This window comes from Petromyzon marinus, chromosome 3 (assembly GCF_048934315.1).
Source record: "Petromyzon marinus isolate PM22_M1 ecotype Great Lakes invasive population chromosome 3, UKy_Petmar_22M1.pri1.0, whole genome shotgun sequence".
NCBI lineage: Eukaryota > Metazoa > Chordata > Hyperoartia > Petromyzontiformes > Petromyzontidae > Petromyzon > Petromyzon marinus.
Window position 1 is genome coordinate 12,982,167 of NC_133669.1, and position 21,747 is coordinate 13,003,913.

The 21,747-nt window shown below is 40.9% G+C and overlaps 1 long non-coding RNA gene across 1 annotated transcript in view; it reads left to right on the forward strand.

The window, feature by feature from the left end:
• LOC142931009 (uncharacterized) overlaps positions 1 to 20,670 on the forward strand; it is a 68,233-nt gene extending 47,563 nt beyond the window's left edge. The window contains exon 3 of the long non-coding RNA XR_012947006.1: positions 14,762 to 20,670. This is a non-coding gene — a long non-coding RNA (uncharacterized LOC142931009). The remainder of the gene's footprint in view (positions 1 to 14,761) is intronic.
• Positions 20,671 to 21,747: the final 1,077 nt, after the last annotated feature.

Genomic DNA, 21,747 nt, shown 5'->3' on the forward strand with positions numbered 1-21,747 from the left:
AAGCCTACGTGTTAAACTGATTCTCGAATTTACTGTACAAATGTGGGTGGGGGGTTTCAAATAACTTGGTATATGGCACAGTTCTCAATAAAACAAAAATATTGATTAAAAAAATCACATCTCTTTTTGGTGAAGGGTTTTTGACAAAATACACTCTTCATGAGGGGCAAGCTATTCCAGGAAATATAAATCATCTTTGCTTTTCAAGTGTTATTAAGTGTGACATGGTTGAATTAACTAGGCTACAAGTCAGACCCATGAGAGTAAATAGTTAACAACGACCAATGGCATATGGCAATTGTCTTAACATTCTCGAGATATAGTGGCCATATGGAGAACACGTTGAAACGTCAGAGATCTGGAGAAAGGTAGAATCATAGGGGCCCAGCATTGGGAGCAAACGGAAAGATTTAGCTGTCAGTTAACATTTTTTGAGCGTATGTGGATTAGCACAGTTGCCAAGAGACCTTTTCTAAATGTCTTCAGTACTTGGAACATATCGCAAGCCGTTGGATGGGTACTGACCCTGCCCATCCAGGGAAGGAAGATTGTGGATTGTAAACGAGAGTGTATTCAACCAGTGGTGAACTCAGTCAAAATAAATGACTGTCGAAATCAAACAAGCGCACTTGGGTGTCTACGTGGGTGGTTCGTGATGGCGGTGGGAGGGGAGAGGGAAATTAGGTTAAGCCATGGGCAGTTAAGCAAAACCAAAATATGTCAACCCCCGAAGTATTAAATATGAATGTTACAATGTGGCTGCAGTTTAGCATCAAATATTCACAATTTGTGGAAAACTAGGCTCACAGATAAATCCACAACATTACATGTGGTAGGATTTAAAGGTAGACTTATGAGAAGTGCTCAGGAATGCCTTTGTTTAAATATTGAGCTAATTTGTTATGGGTTTTGTTTTGTAAATGTTTGTATTGCCAATTTATTAATTTATTCCACACTCTCAAGCCAGCCACCACGGTTCAATCCCAGTCATGGCTAACATCCCACACTCATCATCGTGGTCAAGTTTAGTCAAACGTCATAACCGACCCTGCATCTTCAGTCGCAACCCCACCAGCAGAGAAATGGTAAAAGGTACAAATAGTTTTTACATTTTATTCACAATACATTATTTGTATTAGTTGTGTTCCAAAATACAATGTTTTTGTTTAGAGCAGCAGAACACAGATGAATAAATGTGATGTGCCAAGTAAAGTAAACGCTAGACGTTAATCATTTTGCATGCCAAGATGTAGCCTTTTGTGTAAAAAAAGTTTTTTTTCAAAGACATATTAAATATGTTGACCGTATAGAATTTCCTGGGCAGGTGATGTTTCTCGTACTTTTATAATTGGCCCTAATGTAACTTTAAGCTTTAAAATAATACACCCTGTTTTGGTATGCAATGATTTTTGGGGACATAAAATGTCTGCACTGCTATAACGAATAATGCGGCTTTGGTAATTGAAAATAAACATTCACACATATTTTAGAGCTGTCCATCCATGTTCATGCCACTCATTCCATCGAAGAGACAATGATTTATGAGATGTAGCCACATACCTTGCTCGCAACAAATATACTGCACGTAGTTTAACACGTAGGCTTTCGTGACCAATATCATCCATAATAGAGGTTTTTTGGGGGGTTAGATCGCGTAAATATATAAATGTGTCGTTAACCCCCCCCCGCCCCCCCCCCCACGTTGCGCAAGAGCGCAGAAGTGTGGTCACCACATCTACGCCTCTATATAAGGAACGACACAGTTAGACTTCTTAACAAATCTGGCTGTCGCCTGATGAAGCTGGTTGTAATTACTGGTGAAACGTCGTACTCAGATTGTAAATGTCGTGGCTTGGCTCATCAACACACCGGTGTGCTGTACTAGTGACGAATTGGCATGCTCTGGATCCGTGACAACCCTTACTAGTTGGCTGTGTCGGGTGGTGGCGGGTTTTAAGGACACATTTATATATTTACCCGATCGAACACAAAAAAACCTCTGTTATACTGTACATAAACAAACCTGTGAAATTTGTTCAGATTAATATCAAGCTGTTGGGTGGGGGCTTAATGCTTCGATGTGGGCATTGCATCGCAATCTGAGCTGTCCTTGCATCAGACAATGCTCATGGGTCAGGATGATAAGGGCCTTGGAGCACTATAACAGATATGTATCAGATGTATTTTGGGCTGCTCAGAGGAATATGGTCTGATGTTGTATTTTGGTGGGCCTGGAACATATAATAAAGTGTATTTCTTATTTGACTTTGTGTTCCAGTAATTTTAATGGAGTGGATTTATGTGCATATTTAAAGAACAATCACGAACGAGCTCCATACAGCTAAAATGCACAAATATATACAAGGCTTGATTTCTCACTGAATGTTTTTTGACTTACTGGTGGACTGGAGCTGGCACGTGACTGGTAGCCACAGCCATAGCGAGAGTTATACTGGATGTGGTGTCCTGGGTGCAGAAATATTTTCCAGGTCGCAGAGCCAGCTGTCCTGAGTATACAATATGTCCTTGGCAATATACACCGCTCGAATCATCATGAGTCAAACTTGCAGTTTCACTTTCGTCAAATGAACACTGCACGTTTACACGGAATTTCAGACAACTCATTGTGCCAGGGCATGGTTATCCCCTTTTGTTCCTTCCACCCTCTAACTAACAATTTCAGTTGTTGAAAATAATTTCCCTGATGATTCACACATTATATTAAGCATTTTGGATGAGCTGAATTCATAATGAATACAGATAGTTACAGCAACATTGCTTATGGAAATTAAGTTGTTAAATTAATAATTTAGAAATTATTTCTTGGCGCTGGAAAATTCCAGACAGAAACCGCTTAAATAAACCCACAGTCCCTCTCCCAGTGAACCCCCCGTGTTCTCATGGAGGCAGACTGCTGGGGTAAAATAAAATAACTTAGCAGCAAGCCATACCTGATTAATCATCAAAAAATACATTTCCATAGTTTTAGGGAACAACGTTGAACATTAAAATAAAATTAGACCAACCAAAAAATACGTGTGCATTTTTGTCGCCCTATTTTCCTGAAGCTTAATTTAGATGCAGCATTATTAGATGTGACTATTGACCACACCCAATATCAAAACATTCTTGCAATAACTGTATATAGAAATGAGACTAAACAAACAAAAATAAATCCCTTCAATATTTGGTAAGCTCAGAAACCGTTGCGTCATTTTAAACGCGGAGGCGACACATCGCACGTAGACTCTCGCACGTGCAGCCTCCGAGTGACGCAGATGGAAAGCATTGAGAGCCCTCTCGTACCTCGCGCCCACTCGCTCGCTCACTCAACCCACACAAGCAGCCACCCACCCACCAAAGCTTCTCCCCCTGACCCATGTTGCTCGCTTTGCTGAGCGTAAGCTCCACACGGAGCAGAACCAACCCGCCCCTCCCAGCAGAGTGGCGCAAACCACACGCCCACAAGCTACCTCTCCTCCGCACACACAGCCAAAGACAAAGGTGCCCCCGCCCCCGTGTCGCTTACACGAGCCTGTTGGGGCAAGTGCTATTAGTGAGCACATATGAAGGACGGTGCGACGCATGAGCGGGCGGTGCCGTCAGTAACACGCCTGGCTAAATTTGTCTCGTCAATGCCAATGTTCACACACAGCGCCAGATATTCATTTGAGGTTGAGTCAACCTGGGGGGGGGGGGGGGGAGACCCAGGACGAGATCAGACATTCCGCCAGTTAGTTATTGGTCGCCTAGTTCGTAGCACAGTGCGCTAACCATTGGGCCACCGCTCCCCACGATAATCGCTACACACACATGCACTCCCTGCCCCCTCCCTTCCCGCCTGTGCTCTGTTGGTCGTCTGGCTAGAGTGGCACCGCAAAGTGACGAATTTCGCACTGGATGTCAACCGCATGCCGCAGGCACACACGCAGTAATGACTAGCAGATTTTCTCCAGCTGAGCAAGGCAGTCAGTCATTGTAAACGGCTTCCAGCAGTAATGCCAGCACTTGATTGTGGTTCTGTACAACAATGCAGCCATTTCATAGAAGCAGACCACATTTCGTATATTCTCAAACATGCAGTTTGTAACGTAACGTTCTCTTAGGACCTGTGCTGTATCGTAGGTCCTGACAATAATAATTGCGGTTCCTGGAGGCTACAATTAACGATGCAAAAACAATACTATCGACATTGTATTCTAAATACGGCATATAATCCTAATACAGACTACTGTTCGCGGAGCACCGAAGAAAGCTGGCCGGTGGAGCCAGTATGAGTTCTTGGCTGCCTGCGTCACTGAATTGCTGACGTTGACAAGCAATTGCAGGTATTCATAGTTGAAAAACTATGACAAACTTACGAATCTACTGAAATTAAAATGATAACATATAAATTGAAGCCACTAATGCCAATGAATGAATGCATATCCATGTAATGTCAGTCATTTTTTTACTGTACTTCATTGGCCTGGTCAGCGCAAGCTGGTGAAGGGGACAAGGGCAGGACTGGTTTTTAGTATCACTTGCTCCTGCTGATATGAGCCGTGAGCAGGAATGTAACTCAGTGTAGCGTGCTAACCATTGTAATAAACTGCTACCTATTTAAATATGCGCGCAAAACGTCCTCTTGCTAAAATTGTATGATATTCCTCTGACTGCAAAAGGTTTACAAATTACTTCTTTGACAGAAATGAATATCCTCACCTCGATGCTTTCATTAATATTCTTTGGATCGTGTATTTCATCTGTTGCATCATGCACTCTTTTGAGGAACAATGAAGCAAGCTGGCTGTTACTGGTAAAAAATAAAATCAAATGTTTACTTAAAACTTTCGTGACTGCAGGAATTAATATTCTTTGGGTATTTCGGTGAAGTCACGTACATAGGGTCAAAGAAAATAACAAAAAACTATGATATTTTGATCGCAACACAAGCGGCCATCATCAGGAAAAGGGGGTTAGCTTCTAAAGACAAACTGTTTATAAAGGTTTGAAATGGGCGTCGCCCAAATGTCAGCAGCCAATGTTAATGTAAGTGGTGGGCAGCGACTGTGGCGGTGGTGGGCTTTCCACCAATCAAAGGGCTGCCAGGTAAAAATTAGCATGTTAAGTTAAGATCACCGAGCATCCTCCACGGCACGTGCGCCAAGGTGGCTATGTTAATGTGAGAGATTAGCATGTTAATGTGAGAGATTAGCATGTTAATGGGAGATCACCGAGCATCCTCCATGGCGAGTGCGCCAAGGTGGCTATGTTAATGTGAGAGATTAGCATGTTAATGTGAGAGATTAGCATGTTAATGTGAGAGATTAGCATGTTAATGTGAGAGATTAGCATGTTAATGGGAGATCACCGAGCATCCTCCATGGCGAGGACGCCGAGGTGGCTATGTTAATGTGAGAGATTAGCATGTTAATGTGAGAGATTAGCATGTTAATGTGAGAGATTAGCATGTTAATGTGAGAGATTAGCATGTTAATGTGAGAGATTAGCATGTTCATGTGAGAGATTAGCATGTTCATGTGAGAGATTAGCAAGTTAATGGGAGATCACAGAGCAGCATGCTTGAGGTCGGCGCGCGAGGAAGCTGTGTTAGTGTCAGAAATTTTACCTGTTAATGTAAAATCAGAGAGCCGAAAATAACAACTAACATCGGAAGGTGGTAGGATGGGAACATCACAGCCAGTTATGACTGAAACTGGTTAATAACGTTCTTCCAATGATTGCTCAGTTTGTACCCATCTCGGTTGAAATTGTGTCTGTGTCTGTATATATGGATGGCTTCATGAACGAATCTTTGTTGATTGCCAGTGGGTTTGCAAAGCACATTCACCTTAGAGAAATCAATTTCATGTGAGCCCACCGCATTAAAACAATGTATTCCTGAAGTCACAAAAGCTTTAAGTCAAGATTAAAAAATGATCAGCTACGGCCGAGGTATTGGTCCTACCGTGTTTCAGATCTGCTTTATGTTCACGAACACGGTCCGAGACATGTCGCTTAGTTTCCCCAATTTAACTACTGCCGTAGACACAGCTCAGCTTGTCGACGCCATGGTATTGCATGTCAGGGATCACATCCTTCACAGATGGGATCAGATCACGAATTTTATGTACTGTGTTAAATCGAACCTGGATCTTGTGTTTTCTCATGATTTTGGAAATTTTTTTGGTGACCCCTGCTATATATGGCAAGGTGATGGTTTTGATTGGGTCCTCAGATCGTTCCTTCCCAACGGTTGGGGTGATCGCTTTATGGATTATGTAGTCTGAATATCCATTCATCTTGAGAGCCTGCTGTACGTGTTTAAGTTCACTGGCTAGGTGATGATGGTCAGAAATACATTGAGCTCTACGGTGTAGAGTTTTGATGAGGGAATTATTCTGGGAAGGATGGTGGTGGGAGTCAGGATTTAGGTATGCATTGGCATGGGTGTCTTTCCTGTAGACAGAGTGTCCCATTGAGCCATCTTTTCTATTAAAACATCCAAGAATGGTAGTTTGCTATCCTTTTCCAACTCCATGGTGAATTTTATGGCTGGGTGTATGGAATTGATGTCGTTAAGGAATTGGTTCGGAGCTGGTCGGCCATGTGGCCAGATGACGAACATGTCATCTACGTACCTCTTCTACAAGGACGGACGTAGAGTGGATGCCTGAATGGAATTTGTCTAAAAAATTTCCATGAAAACATTGGCTACAACTGTAGATAAGGGAGAACCCATTGGAGTACCTTCAACTTGTTTGTAGAATGTTCCATTCCAGGTGAAGTAAGTGTTGGTGTGACAGTGTCTCACAGGGCCGGTACATCAGCATTCAGTCCTTGTTGGACCAAATCTTCAATGATTGTAACTTTGGTAAACAAAGAGACTACATCGAAACTAACGAGCAAATCACCTGGAGATAGTGAGATGTCCTGAATTAACGGTATCAAGTGAGCTGAGTTAAGTATAGCTGAGGTGGTCTTACCAGTGATTGGTTGGAAGGTTTCAGACAGAAATCGGGCCAGTTTGTAGGTGGGTGAGTCAATGGTGTAGACGATAGGACGATTTCTGTCTGAGACCTTTGATTGGTAGAAAACCCACCACCGTCGCGGTTGCTGCCCACCACTTACATTGGCTGCTGACATTTGGGCTACGCCCATTTCAAACCTTTATAAACAGTTTGCCTTTAGAAGCTAGTTTTTTGTTATTTTCATTGAACCTATCTACGTAACTTTACCGAAAGACCCAAAGAATATAAAAATAAAATGTGTTATCCAACAAACAAAAAAACAAATGACGTGACTTATAGCCCTTTATCCATCTGCTTGTTTAACCAAACTTCACCAATGCTGGTCAGTGTGAGTTGGCCAAAGTGTGTACTTGGATGAGTTTAGATATCACTTGCCACTGATGTTGGGCGCCATGGTGGTGAGATGTTAACTACCCTGCCTGGTTTACACGAGGTCGTGGGTTCAATCCCGACCCTGAGGCCTGTGTATTTGGAGTTTGCATGTTCTCCCCGTGGTCGTGTGGATTTTTCTCCGGGTCATCCAGTATTTCCCTCCACATTTAGAAACATGCGTTTAGAGTATTTTTCTACAATACATTTCCACATGATAAGCCACTTCGTTGAACTATCATTTGTGGCCAGGTCGCTTCTGAAAAGAGCTATTATATAGCTCAGTGGGCCTTACCTTTTAAAATAAAAAAATGTTACAGTTTAGTTTAAAAGAAAAAAAAATCTATATTTTTTAGTTTAAGTTAGCTGTTTCAGGAGATGCCGTGGCCAGGAGTTGAATGTAGGTCGCCATGCTCATTGTAGCATACAATATTCACAGCGTTACCATTCTCTCATAATTAAATAACATGCGCCATTCTACAAAATATACATTTGATCACTATCATTTTAATACAATTGCAAAAAAATATGCAGGCACGCTTGCACGTATTCTTTCCATGGACTCAAGTAACACTCTTCAAGTAACGCTAATGTGTAATGCGTAATCAGCTGTGTCCCCTGTTGTAAGTGGTATTACAGGGTAGGGTTCAACTTTAAATGGAATAATTGCTCAAGTTGTTACGTTTAAAATTGTTTGACAAATGGACGAACAGATTTATGGAGAGACAAACGAAAAGCCAGACACACAGAAACTGAGAACATGATGACAAGGAGTCCATAGACTCATTGAAAATGTTGCAAGTGAAAGCCTGATTGCTTTAAAGAGAATAACAACGTCAATGAGTTGGAATCATTTTTCATGCTGCCCTGTGACCTGCTACTGACAGCATCCTCCAGAAATTGTAGTGGTTATGCGTTCACAAATTCAGCAGCAATGAAATTAACTGACATGCCTTCCTGCAAGGCCTTGCAGAGAGAGATGAAGTAATCTGGATACTGTTTCTGACTGGGAGATGAAATGGATCTGAGCAATTTCAAGAAAAATACATTAACATTTAAAGTTATGCACGTTTAAAGGAATGGGCTGCAGTTCTGGACTTGTTAAGTTAATATGACACAAACCATCAATACAATAACGGCAGTGTTGAACAATACTTTGCGATTTTTTTTTAAAATAATTTCAAACTATTCTGAGGTCATACAAAAATGTAACAGATGGACCAATGTATTGCGAAACATGAAGGTTATATATTTGTATAACTCGTGTTAGGGAATTGGACAAGTGTGCCTATAAACTCACATATTTAATTTTTGTACATTAATTTTACAATTAAAACATGAAAATAAACATATTAACATGCTTTACACATTTTATTCATTAGTACGTTCTTAAAGTTGTCTGCCTTTGCAAAATTGGCTCTGAAATATCTTCACTTTTTATGTACAGTGGCCAACGATCACAACGGGCTGCTGAAATGTCATGGCCCACAATTCCTTTTCATTTGTTTACTTGGTTTGGGATTCGTTGAATGATTCCATTATATGACTTATTTTCCCTTTAAAACAGTTCTGATGGCCATATTCATGGGCTAATGATGGAAAAATCCATAAATTTTTACTAAAAGTGAAACTCTTAAAATGTGGAGTGGTGGTTACCCTAGAAACAGGTCACTGGGGTTGTCGGCTTAATGTATTGAGATTGCACATCCGAGGGATCTTGTATAAGCACCACACCATCATTTACATGGCTCGGAGACAGCATGGGTGGCGTCGGTACAGCTAAGAAGCGAAGTTCACTTTGCAGTTTGAAGGAGAGCTGGGCTTTGTAATTTCCTGGCTTAGTGAATCATTTATAGTGCTCTGTAGTAAACGATTGCCAAAACAGTGGCTTATGGCCAGACACCGAATCTCAAATTGGATTTCTACAATATCCTTGGTCAATCTCTCAACAGACTTTTTTTTTGCGAATGATGAAATGTTCCTTAAAATATTGTGTAATTTTAAGGTTTCCATGCGATGCCAATGATTTTAATTAACACATTTTTCGTTCAACACTTTTGTAATATATTGTTCAAATAACAAATACGTTAGAATATGTTGATGGATAATAAAATATATCATCATCAGCCATGGTCTACCCATTGCTGTATATCTATCCCCGTATTTACTAATGTAAGGCTGAGTCGACCTAGGAAAGGCCCAAGATCACTTCAGATATTGTTGACTATGAGAGGGAATCGAACTCGAGTAGCCGGGTTTATAAAACAAATAAACCACGACATTACCACTCCCCACCATGCACACACAAACAGAAGGACAAGACAAAGTTCCCCCATATAGCCTTGATAGTATTCTGGGGCAAGTGCTGTTAGCGAGCAACTATGAAGACTAGCACTGCACACGGAGCGGTGGATGGTCAGCATCATGCCCTGCCGCCTTTGTTTCCCGAGTGGCTATGTTTACACATTGCACCAGGTATTCATTTGAGGCTTAGTGGACCTAGGGGAGGCCCAACACCAGTGAAATCATCACTGGTGTTGGCCGAAAGCATGAATCGAACTCGTGTCGCCGTGTTCGTATCCTTGTGCCCTAACCACTGCACCACCGCTCCTCGATGCAACAATCCCGTGAACACCTGCACGTAAGTTGACTTCATCACTTCACCTCCAACGCAAATGTCTTGCACTCTTTGTCTGCCACGCCATCATTAGTCTCGACCACTGGTCACCGTTCCTTATAGCAACATGTTCTACCCAAGCCGACTTGCGTTTCTTGACAGTGAATTAGATAAACAACATACCAATGTGCCTACAGAAGAAATGTGTAAATAAATTCATATTACCGACTGTGACCGACAAAAAAGGAACAAAAGCTGAAAAGTGCACGAGGTAACTATGTGTCCTGCTTAGGCAGGACACATAGTTACGACAGATAAATGGCTGATGAATCGAGAACGAACATGTGCAAGAGGAAAACCACTGCAGAGATAAAACGATGAGATCGGCTCACATGCAGGAGCGAGTTGGCTTGTTGCATCACGAGACCTATAGAGAGGGCCTGTACCGAGTAGTTGATCGATAATGGCTGATGATGATAACAACGATGGTAGTGATTGCGCTAGAAATTTTGTGCGTGGAGTAGTGCACGGTCGGTTGCACTCTACACTATGAACCTTACGTTTCATTACCGGACACGGCTACCATCAGTGGCACATGATATCTGAAGCAGTCCTGTCTCCACTAACCAGCATGGTTGCAGGATGCCCAAACAAACCTCATGACCAACACAGCGTGCGGGAGATGCTTTCATAGAGCAGTGGATTGGCAGAGAGTTGTTAATCATTATTGCTTTACATATTTTTTTCAAAGTAATAATTATATTATGATGATTATGATGACACCAATTTGAAGAAAAATGTTGTTTTATGTTTAAATAAGATACTCTACTTTTGGATGAATCTGAAAGTTAATACACACATTATCATAAATTAAGCTTGATTTAAACACCAATCAAAACGTTAATATTTTTTTTAAAGACCTAAACAATCTTTATTGGCAGTTGTTACATAAAGCGTAAGAGGTTACAGAACGCATGCATAAAATATGCGGATTCGATATAAATATAAATCAAGTACTTTGACTAACGTGCTGTTTTTACATTTCCAAAGTTGACTTATATTGTGAACAAAAAAGCGAAGACCTACATTTTGACATTACATACTTCAAAACCATTGGAAATCATCAAGTTATTCAGCAACAACCTTTCCCCGAGGACACACATGACACCTCTGTTTGGAACTTAAGTGTGTTTACAAAGATTTGGTCAAATCTCTTGGGCACGGGGTTGTTTTAATGGACATTTAACAGACAATCCCATCTGTCTTGAGGCCTATGCATGTGCCAGAGACAGGCGCTAGCATTTGTGAAGAAGGGGGCCAGCACTTGGCGCGCTGTCTCTGTCATCAGCCTTTCCGTTGGACTCAACCCCTGCACCTGTCCACGGCACTGACACCACACTCCCCTCTGGCCCTGTCAGTGCTCATAGATGGGCCTCGCCAATTGTACGAGCTCAACTTGATTGTGTTCACGTCTGTCCGAGTCATCTCGTTTGCCCGTAGTATTTTTAGTGGTACATATGTTTTAGGAGACTCTTACATCCAACCGTGCCACCTTATGTTTTTTTTTTTTAACACAGTCAGTGCACACCCTGCCATGAGGTAGTGCTGATTTTGTTGGATTCTTTTGAATGCCGATGCGTGAATATGTAAACTGAATGGAAACGATGTGTGTTCGCGTGCCTTATTACATACATTATGCCTTTCTGCTAAAGTTGCCATTTTGTCAAATATTACAATTCTCGACTATACAACTCAAAATTAACACATTTATTTCAATTTATCGCTGAAAATCCTGATGTGTACTGCTCCGAGCATATCAATATTTTTTGCTCAGTGTGTTCTGTTCAGTTGTCAAATTTGACCTCATCATTGCATTATACCCACATTTCATAAACCTATTTTCTCTTTGACTCTCTCTCTCTCTCGCACTCTCTTGATGGGAGAGTTCGTCTCTGGAACATGCACAGAGAGAGAGAAAGGGTTACGTCCCCGGAGCTGCTCACGGTAATCTGATCCGCATGGCTTTGGGGATCAACAGAGAGAGAGAGGCTGCAGCAAGCTGGTAATACTCCGTGGCAGCCAGGCGAGGCAGCTGTGTTCATTAGCGCTGGGATCGTGCGCTGCGCCGTGGCAGTCACGTACAAGTTTACAGGGCCTCGGCAAATGTGGCCAAAATATTAAATAAACATTGCCGTGGTAAAAGAGCCCTTCACGCCATTGTGGTCCAAGGGCGCAGCATTATATTGCCGTAGTAATAATAATAATTGTACGTTTGAAGGCGAGCGTGCTCGATGAAAATGTATGTCAGGTTTACGTTCTATTTGTGTAACTTCGTATCATCGTCATCATCTTCCGTTGTTAATTCACTGCTGGTTGAAGGGTTATCATGGATCCATGATGTAACTATACGCCTACAGCGTGCACAAGCAATGTACATCCTCCCGGTCGTGTTGCCACTCCTGGTTTTATTTACGTTAGCTGCATTTATACAGGTAAAATGCAAAATGTTTTCCCAAACAAATGAGTGTGAAATATAGATTTGAAGCTTTCGTGACTGCAAGGATTCATCTTATTTGGTTCTTTCGGTAAAGTCACGTAGAATGAGAATAAAATAATAAGACGGCCGCTTGTGTTGTGGCCGAAACGTGAGAATTTTATTGTGTTATTTTATTATTTTATTCTCATTCTACGTGACTTTACCGAAAGAACCAAAGAAGATTGTGAAATATTCATGTTTTATGTTTCCAGTATTTTTTTGCATTTCAAGCTATAATTTTCCGACAGAAACCTCAGATTTCACAGATGCATTTTGTCAAGAACGGTTCTTCGTACACAATTGACGGATCGCATGAGATCAACACGAGGCAACACTGAACAGAAAGCTGCTCAACTCTTCAGCTTCCGAGACTGATATACTGTAACACTTGCGCTGCCTATCGGCTAAATAATCCTGACAAGCGTGTAAAAGTTGGTTTAATGCCTGTAAGCACCATTTCCTGTAGCAGAGGCAGCCGGCACCTGTTCGGGGCCGTTTTCCCCACTTGCAGCGAGTGTGGCCAATTCCTTGCACATGTGGCTGCCCCCAGTACAACAAAAGCAGGGCAGGAGAAGAGCATGAAATTAATTGGCTCAGCCTGCCAGAACGTACCACCGCACTAGTGGCGCACAGTTACATTTTGGAACAACTGCTCTGCTTTGGCCCTGCCGAACTGTCACCCTTAATTTTTTTAGTTTTTTTGTAAAAACAGAAAAATTTTACGGGGGGTGGGTGGGCGGGAGTTTCTGAGCTGCATATTTAAATAAGTGCATATTTAAATATGCCGCATACGAGAGGTTTGTGGCATTATATGCAGGTTGTATGCATTGTGCTTTAATTAATCATGAAAAACACATTCTGCGATACAGAAAAATATTGATTTTTTTTTATTTATTAGCAAATGTTATAACTTCCATGCCGACTTTTATGGTTTAAATTCATGTAGTTTCTGCAAACAGTTGGCAGAAAAATGTCCACGCTCCCCAACCTCTCAATTTCTTCTGATTTAGCAGTTTTATCATCTAAAAAATTGTAAATAACAATTTTTTATATCAACATGTGAAAAACACATCTGACATTTCAATGTTCGTACATATAGAACGTAAAAAATATGATATTCAATGCATCATTTTAACAGGTCGTGTTGGTAGTGAACTTTAGCCAGAAATCCATAGGTGCATAGAATGCAAAAAAAATGTGTCTGGCCAAATGAATACTGTTATTGCTTGTTTTACAACAAGATGATGCTGGAAAGAGCCAACCACGTAATAATTGCCTGAACCGGCCCGCGGTCAGGTAAGGAAATTTTCAGATGATCTCAAAAAGGCCCATTGGGAATGTCGCTTGCAATAAAGTGTGCTTAAAAGGTGAGTGCAAGCGGGTACATTTTGGTGTTGATGGGCAATTTTACGCTGCCATCCAAAATTGGAGTAATTTGGTGAACCCCAAGACCCAACCTCCTGCATAGACGCATGCCACACTCTTTGTTCTTAACCTGTAAGCATACATTTTTTTCCCCTCTCTTGTCCCATCAAGTTTTACTTCCAACACCTCCCCCAACCTCTACCCCATCATCCCACACACCACCCCACCCCTCCCACAAAATGTGGCCATGTGGTTTGGTTTAGTTACTGATTTTTATTGTGAGATCCAGCCTGTTAATATAAAAAAAATCAACCTGGGCCACCAACAAGGAACCCTGTTGGACATTCTCCTACTGTATTTACACGATCCGGATTGGTGCCAACTTAGAGCATGTGAAATGCATTCATTACAGCTGACAGATTGTCTTTTAATAGGCTCTTGCAGAATTGGCCTTCTCTGGAGGTAATGTTGAGTTGGAAACAATATTGCATTGATTCGCCCACTGGAACTGGTTCACAGCCAGAAACCTTTTTTTAAAAACTGCAAATGCAGTAATCTACCACATAATAGCCCTAGGGTTGCAGTTAGCACCAAAAGGTTTCAATGCCGAACATGTTTTAAATAGAATGAAGTAGCTGTACATAGCGAATTCTAATTAACATAGGAAGGAACTTCATACGGATCGCGGGACCGTGGGGTGAACCACGGAGCAAGCCTTTTGCATTTCTTTCCTACAAAATAATGGGCATCGCAAATGTCAAAACTGTTTCTCAACCGTCTCATTTTGACCTGCGATGAAGCTCCATTTGTCACTGTGCCGTGTGCTAATGTGAGGTTGTCACGTGTCTTAAACCCCCACAGCTTTGGACAGATCAAGACCACATTGGTTGCGCGTGGAGATGTCAACAGAAACAGTGATCGCGACCAGCATTAGCATTTAACGTGGCACTCTACTTACAGGTGCACGTGCAGGACTTAATAGTTGCCTGGCAATCACATTTGACATCGAGAGTAAATGCATAATCGCGACCAGCGTACACTTTTCGTAAATCGCCGGATGACAGAGACTGCAGCGGTGAAGATAGATGTAAAGTGAAGCTTTCATTATTGCTCAATACAATCGTGTATGTAAATCATTCACGCTGAGAAATATCGATTGCGCTTTGTTCAGTTTGTATGCGATATATACCAAGTAGCAAATACCTTTTTGTTTGCGGTGTTAAAATAACGAACGATTTGTTATAACTTAATTTATCATGTTTAACAAATGTGTGTTCTATACCAAACTGAAATATGTCGGGATAAAAAAAAAACAACTTTAACAATTTAATGTAATAATGAGTAAATATAAACACGTGCATTGTTTGGCTACAGCCATATTAATGCAAACATAATTGCATGGGCAATTGAGCAAGTGTAATGAGCCAAGCGGTGTTTCCATTTTTTAACAGGCAGTAAAGCTGTCACAATAAAGGATTAATTATTAAAATGCATAAGTAGATACCGCTGAGGGAAAACAAGTGCAGGAAATGTGTGCAGACAACTGACGAGTTAATACAAAATGTTTTTGTATTAATACAAACCACTGCATCAGTCCTTAAAAAAACGAACCTTGCGAAATTAAATGTTGCACACCTGTGGAGCCGCGGTAATGACTACCATGGCATGCGCATATGTAAGGAATTACATACAGAGGGTTCTGTTTCTTAGTGGGGATGATGCTGTATCGTTACCAGTCGCTAAATGTTCCCTTACGTTATGTAAGGATTACGTTTACTCTCATAAATAACACGTACTAAGCAGATGCTACCTCACCAACTTGTTCATTACACAGGCAATTCGAGTGTTTCATTAATAAATGAAACATTTCCATAAATATGGCAGTGGCTGCCCTTCGAATATCTGCAGATGTGATATTCAGCTCTTTGTTGCCTATTAAAGCAAAAACACGGCAGAATATAGCAAAATGTAATTTGCTAAAAAAAAAAGACTTAATTTTGCACTCTGCTCTCTGGCAACTTTAATAAGAAAACCCGTTGTGGCTCAGTAAGATTTTATAGTTATTAAATACTTTGGCCTCACGTTTTATAATCATGATGATGATGACTATCTAATGAGATTAAATGAAGTACTCTGAAATCCATTTCATGTCCAAAGTGTATTTGTCTAACGTTAATGTACATGAGTAAGTGTACTTATCAGTACAACTGTGTGTGAGCAAATGGGTATGAAATTACTTGGATGAATTGCAGATCGCCGTCACCCTGTCCCATCAGTCAAATTGAACTTGTATGTGTCTGTTGTCTAACATTCCATTGTGGCTTCTGCATGGAAATTATGCAATTTTTTTATATTTCTGCCAGACATAATGGTCTGCAGCTATACTGGCTGACACATTGGGAGGAGAATAATCAATTTAATAGATGATGTACAAATGGAATCCATTCTTTGAACTGAAAAAAACCCCGCGTGACAAGCCCTGATCAGAGGCGGTTGAGGGGGGGGGGGGTTTCAACAGTACTGGGCCCCCCATATATATCAACAATTAGTTTGGTGAATAAATATACAACCGATTCCGATGGTAAATACTAAGTGTAGGGTACATGTAAACGTACATTTATGGTTAATATCTCAGCCAGCATTTCCCATTTATTCATATTGTTTTCGATCTATGCCATGTCCAAAATTAAACATAAGATGCAAAGTCACGCTCTTCGTAAATGCAGGATTGGGTACAAACTAGACCTGGGAAGAGTTGCTCTCTTTGACAATGGTGACGGGTGTTTGAGAACGGATAGGGGCCCCGCAGCCTGCATTAGTATGTACCAGGACGCCACATTTCTCTCAACAGGCTTGCACAAGATCAACAGATTTGGCATTTTTTTTGTAGCTTCTATAATGAGAATTGGGTTTTCCTCTGGACCCTCCATCAAAACGGTAAAAAGATCACGGGACTGATATACACGTGTACATATGTGCACGGATGTACTAGCTTGTAGAGCTCTCATAATTCTAACCTTGGCAAAGCTTATGGATTTCATACTCGCGGATTTCGCACAAATGTGGCAGCGGGAGCCACATCACAAGGGAGACTTCGAGAAAACGCAGCTTTTTGGATCTTCACAAGAAATGTTCCCAGCCAGTCCCATGAGGATGTATGGAGCAGTATCTGTCTTCTCTTCACACTCCCCTACTCGTACCCGCAGCACTCCCCTCCAAAAGCAGCACTTACCAAACACTTGCGGACCTGGTTGCTTCTTTTGGATGGAAACGGGCGGTGGAAATAAAATTAGGGTCATCCGCATCAACATTTTCCACTGATTCTTTGGGGGGAAAATAACGCGTTGCTTTTCTAGGTATATATTAACATACTGCATATATTAGAGTGCAAAGTGTATTTTAATGTTACGTTGACTGTAGTGCTCACATTTTTATGATTGTGTATAAAAAAAAGAAATGCAAAGTGTTTCTCATGTTTTACCATATCTTCTCATCATACTATATATGAATAAAAAAATACAGAGAAATTTTCAAAAACAATGCTTTGTCATTTTCACTGGAGAGATTGCCTGGTGCATGCAGAAATCTATAAATCATCGCCAGTGGTCACGCATTGGGTGTGAAATGTTTCTGCAGCATTGTTAATTTGGTCAATGCCCCCCGAAAAGGGCCATTGACATGACATGGTTACCCGTGTTGCTGGCTGCAAGCTGCTTGAAAACAAGAAGGGGTGGGTTTTATGCAGGTAACGATTGCCAACCACTTGATGAAACCTCCTGCCACTGTGAGTGGGAGATCGGAGCAGGTATGTAATTAATCGTTACTGATGGACAAGGGGATGTGTGGAATGTTGAAAGGGACAAAAAAAAGAACACAATCCTCAAATGTAAGCCAAGAATGGGAAATATGTTTCATTATGTGTATAGCCGTTACATTCAATGATTTTTTTCTCTAAAAGATTCGCTTTAAGAATCGGCTAAATAAGAAAGGTATGCCTCGGCTTCATAGATCAATAATAATAAGCACATTTCTTTCCCCAGCGCCATATATCAGAGACAGTGTCATGAGGCAGAGGCCTCTTGCGATGCTCCAGTGGAGAGGCACTCGTTACACGCTTATTCACTTTTAGAAAAGAATTTGAACAATAATAATCGGATTAAAAATTTGATTTAAAGCTTTCGTGACTGCAGTAATTCATATTCTTAGTTCTTTCGGTAAAGTCACGTTGAAGGGAAACAATAAAATAATAAAATATATATAAAACAATAAAAATTCTCACGACGTTTCATAACACAAACGGTGTTATGGTCGAAACGTCGGTGTTATGGTCGAAACGTCGTGAGAATTTTTATTGTTTTATATATATTTTATTGTTTCTTTTCAACGTGACTTTACCGAAAGAACTAATAATAATAATCAGTTTTATTTAACAGTTAAAATGTAAAGTTGCAATGACCGCAGTTACTTGATCATGCTGGTAAAAGCGCCTCCACCAGAGGGCGCTACAGAGCGCCACTGCAAAGAGTAGTTGGTCTACTCTACCACGCAATCTTCAGATCGACCTACTGTGAAGAAAGAGGGTGGTGGGGGGATTTTAGAAACTTGCCCCGTAGTTTCAACTGCTACGCCAGGAGATGGAATTGACCACTGGATTGTAAGTCCAGCGTGGCACCCATTAACACCACTGTATCATGCATTACAAGTAAATAACTTTAAAATCCCTTTTTTAATCCACAAAATACAGTAATACCTCGATATACGAAGTATATGCGTTCCTGAAGCTTCGTTCGTATTTTGAAACTTCGTATATTGAATAACTTATAACATTAGTACTGTGAGGGTGCATTCCAAGCCTACGTAAACTTACCATTTCATACTATAAACACTTCATAACTTACCATTCATACAGTAAACAACGACAATTTATATTAGAAATAATATAGTTTATACTGTACAGTATTAAAATTAAGAACTGACATAAATAAAAGAAACGTAGTGTACCGAATCCATATTTAATTATAATTGCTTCTTTAATATATAAAGTACTCTGGATCGATAAATGTATTAAATTATTTATTCGTTTCAGTCTTCCACGAAGCTCATGGTCCACCATAAACCGCATCCGCACAAACCATGACATTTGTGGGTACCTGATGCACACATGGAAAATAAAAAACTCTCCGATGTACGACTGTAGTCATCCAGAACACACCATACACCATATAACGATGCAATGCCGATCCACAAATACAAAGGAGACATCACAGCGATACACTCCACTGCTCCTGACGCGGTTGTCTGGCTTGACCACCGGGATGTGAAATTGTAGTTGTTGCTCTGCATCTACACCATCCATAAGAATGATGAAGTGGATTTATTTACTTACTTTTTCGCTTTCTGTGTAAATAATGGCAATACATCTAAAGTTCATCATACCAAAACTTTGGTTATCAAATATACGCATTTCGAGGTATTACTGTAAAACCATTTTAAAAACTACATACACATGTAGGTAAAAGTTGAGTGACAATTGCAATAGGTTGGTCCAATAAGTGAAGGTAATTTGAGTATATAATGCTTGCCAGTGCAATCTCAAGGAAAACACATTGTTATTAGGGCACAATTCTGGTACTTTCAGATTTTGTTGCTAGAGAGTAGGCATGTCACATGATCACCCTTGCACAAATGAACATTAGAATAGCAGGACGTTGTTTGTTTTTGTCCTCTGAGAGTTAAAGGTGAGTGGAACTTATGGAAACATGTATCTCCAATAAAAAAACGCATCGTGTACAACAATTTCTCTCAACAGAGATATCAATCAAAGGTGACACAACTGGAAATCTGCAGGATATTTATATTTAGGGCAGTTATTGAAGGTGGACTGATATCATGACGATGAAATAAAGAGCTCAATGATAGCAGGTTTGAGTGTGCCCTGGCTGTTTCTATAACGATTATATGGGCAACCCACCAATCAATGTCTTATAGAAATCGTGTGATTTCTCCTAAATACCTGTTCGACATTACCCATGATAGTAATTAAGAGTTATATTCTGCCCAATCAATGTCCTATAGAAGTCGTGTGATTTCTCCTAAATAGCTGTTCGACATTACCCATGATAGTAATTAAGAGCTATATTCTGCCTAGTGAATGGTGAGGTTCAACACTGACATCTGTCTGTAGTGGAATGAAGGGCGGTAGAGGACACACCTAATTTCGATAATATGAAATATTTACTATGCTATTGTGTGTATAACGCGCGTGACATCACTCCACATGCCGCACCCCTCCCCCCTCCCCGTATTTAATATTCATGAGCGGGTGGATTTTTACACTCACGCAGACGAAGGTCGAGCGGAAATAATTTTTTGTTTCGCAATTTCGCTTTAAGTTTGACGTTTCTTTATTGAAAGTTAATCTAATAAAAAAAATATACGCAGCAAGAAAGTGGATTTGGTGTCTTTATTTATTTCTTCAGCTCTTGAGACAAAAGGTAAGTCGAATTTATGCTTCTAAATGATGGTAAAATTGACATTTCTTGGTGATTTTCCAGATATTGTATGGAATATAAATTTATTTCAACCCCAGCGACCGAAAACAGAAGAAAATAAAGTATCAGAGCAGTACATTTGAACAAATTGAAGGTCTGTTATATACAGTGAGAGAAAAAAGTATTTGATCCCCTGCTGATTTTGTACGATTGCCCACTGAGAAAGAAATGATCAGTCTATAATTTTAATGGTAGGTTCATTTGAACAGTGAGAGACAGAATAACAACAAAAACAATCCAGAAAAATGCATGTCAAAAATGTTATAAATTGATTTGCATTTTAATGAGGGAAATAAGTATTTGACCCCCTCTCAATCAGAAAGATTTCTTGCTCCCAGGTGTCTTTTATACAGGTAACGAGCTGAGATTAGGAGCACACACTTAAAGGGAGTGCTCCTAATCTTAGCTTGTTACCTGTATAAAAGACACCTGTCCACAGAAGCAATCAATCAATCAGATTCCAAACTCTCCACCATGGCCAAGACCAAAGAGCTCTCCAAGGATGTCAGGGACAAGATTGTAGACCTACACAAGACTGGAATGGGCTACAAGACCATTGCCAAGCAGAGAAGGTGACAACAGTTGGTGCGATTATTCGCAAATGGAAGAAACACAAAAGAACTGTCAATCTCCCTCGGCCTGGGGCTCCATGCAAGATCTCACCTCGTGGAGTTGCAATGATCATGAGAACGGTGAGGAATCAGCCCAGAACTACACGGGAGGATCTTGTCAATGATCTCAAGGCAGCTAGGACCATAGTCACCAAGAAAACAATTGGTAACACACTATGCCGTGAAGGACTGAAATCCTGCAGCGCCCGCAAGGTCCCCCTGCTCAAGAAAGCACATATACATGCCGGTCTGAAGTTTGACAATAAACATCTGAATGATTCAGAGGACAACTGGGTGAAAGTGTTGTGGTCAGATGAGACCAAAATGGAGCTCTTTGGCATCAACTCAACTCGCCGTGTTTGGAGGAGGAATGCTGCCTATAACCCCAAGAACACCATCCCCACCGTCACACATGGAGGTGGAAACATTATGCTTTGGGGGTGTTTTATGCTAAGGGGACAGGACAACTTCACCGCATGAAAGGGACGATGGACGGGGCCATGTACCGTCAAATCTTGGGTGAGAACCTCCTTCCCTCAGCCAGGACATTGAAAATGGGTCGTGGATGGGTATTCCTGCATGACAATGACCCAAAACACACCGCTAAGACAACAAAGGAGTGGCTCAAGAAGAAGCACATTAAGGTCCTGGAGTGGCCTAGCCAGTCTCCAGACCTTAATCCCAT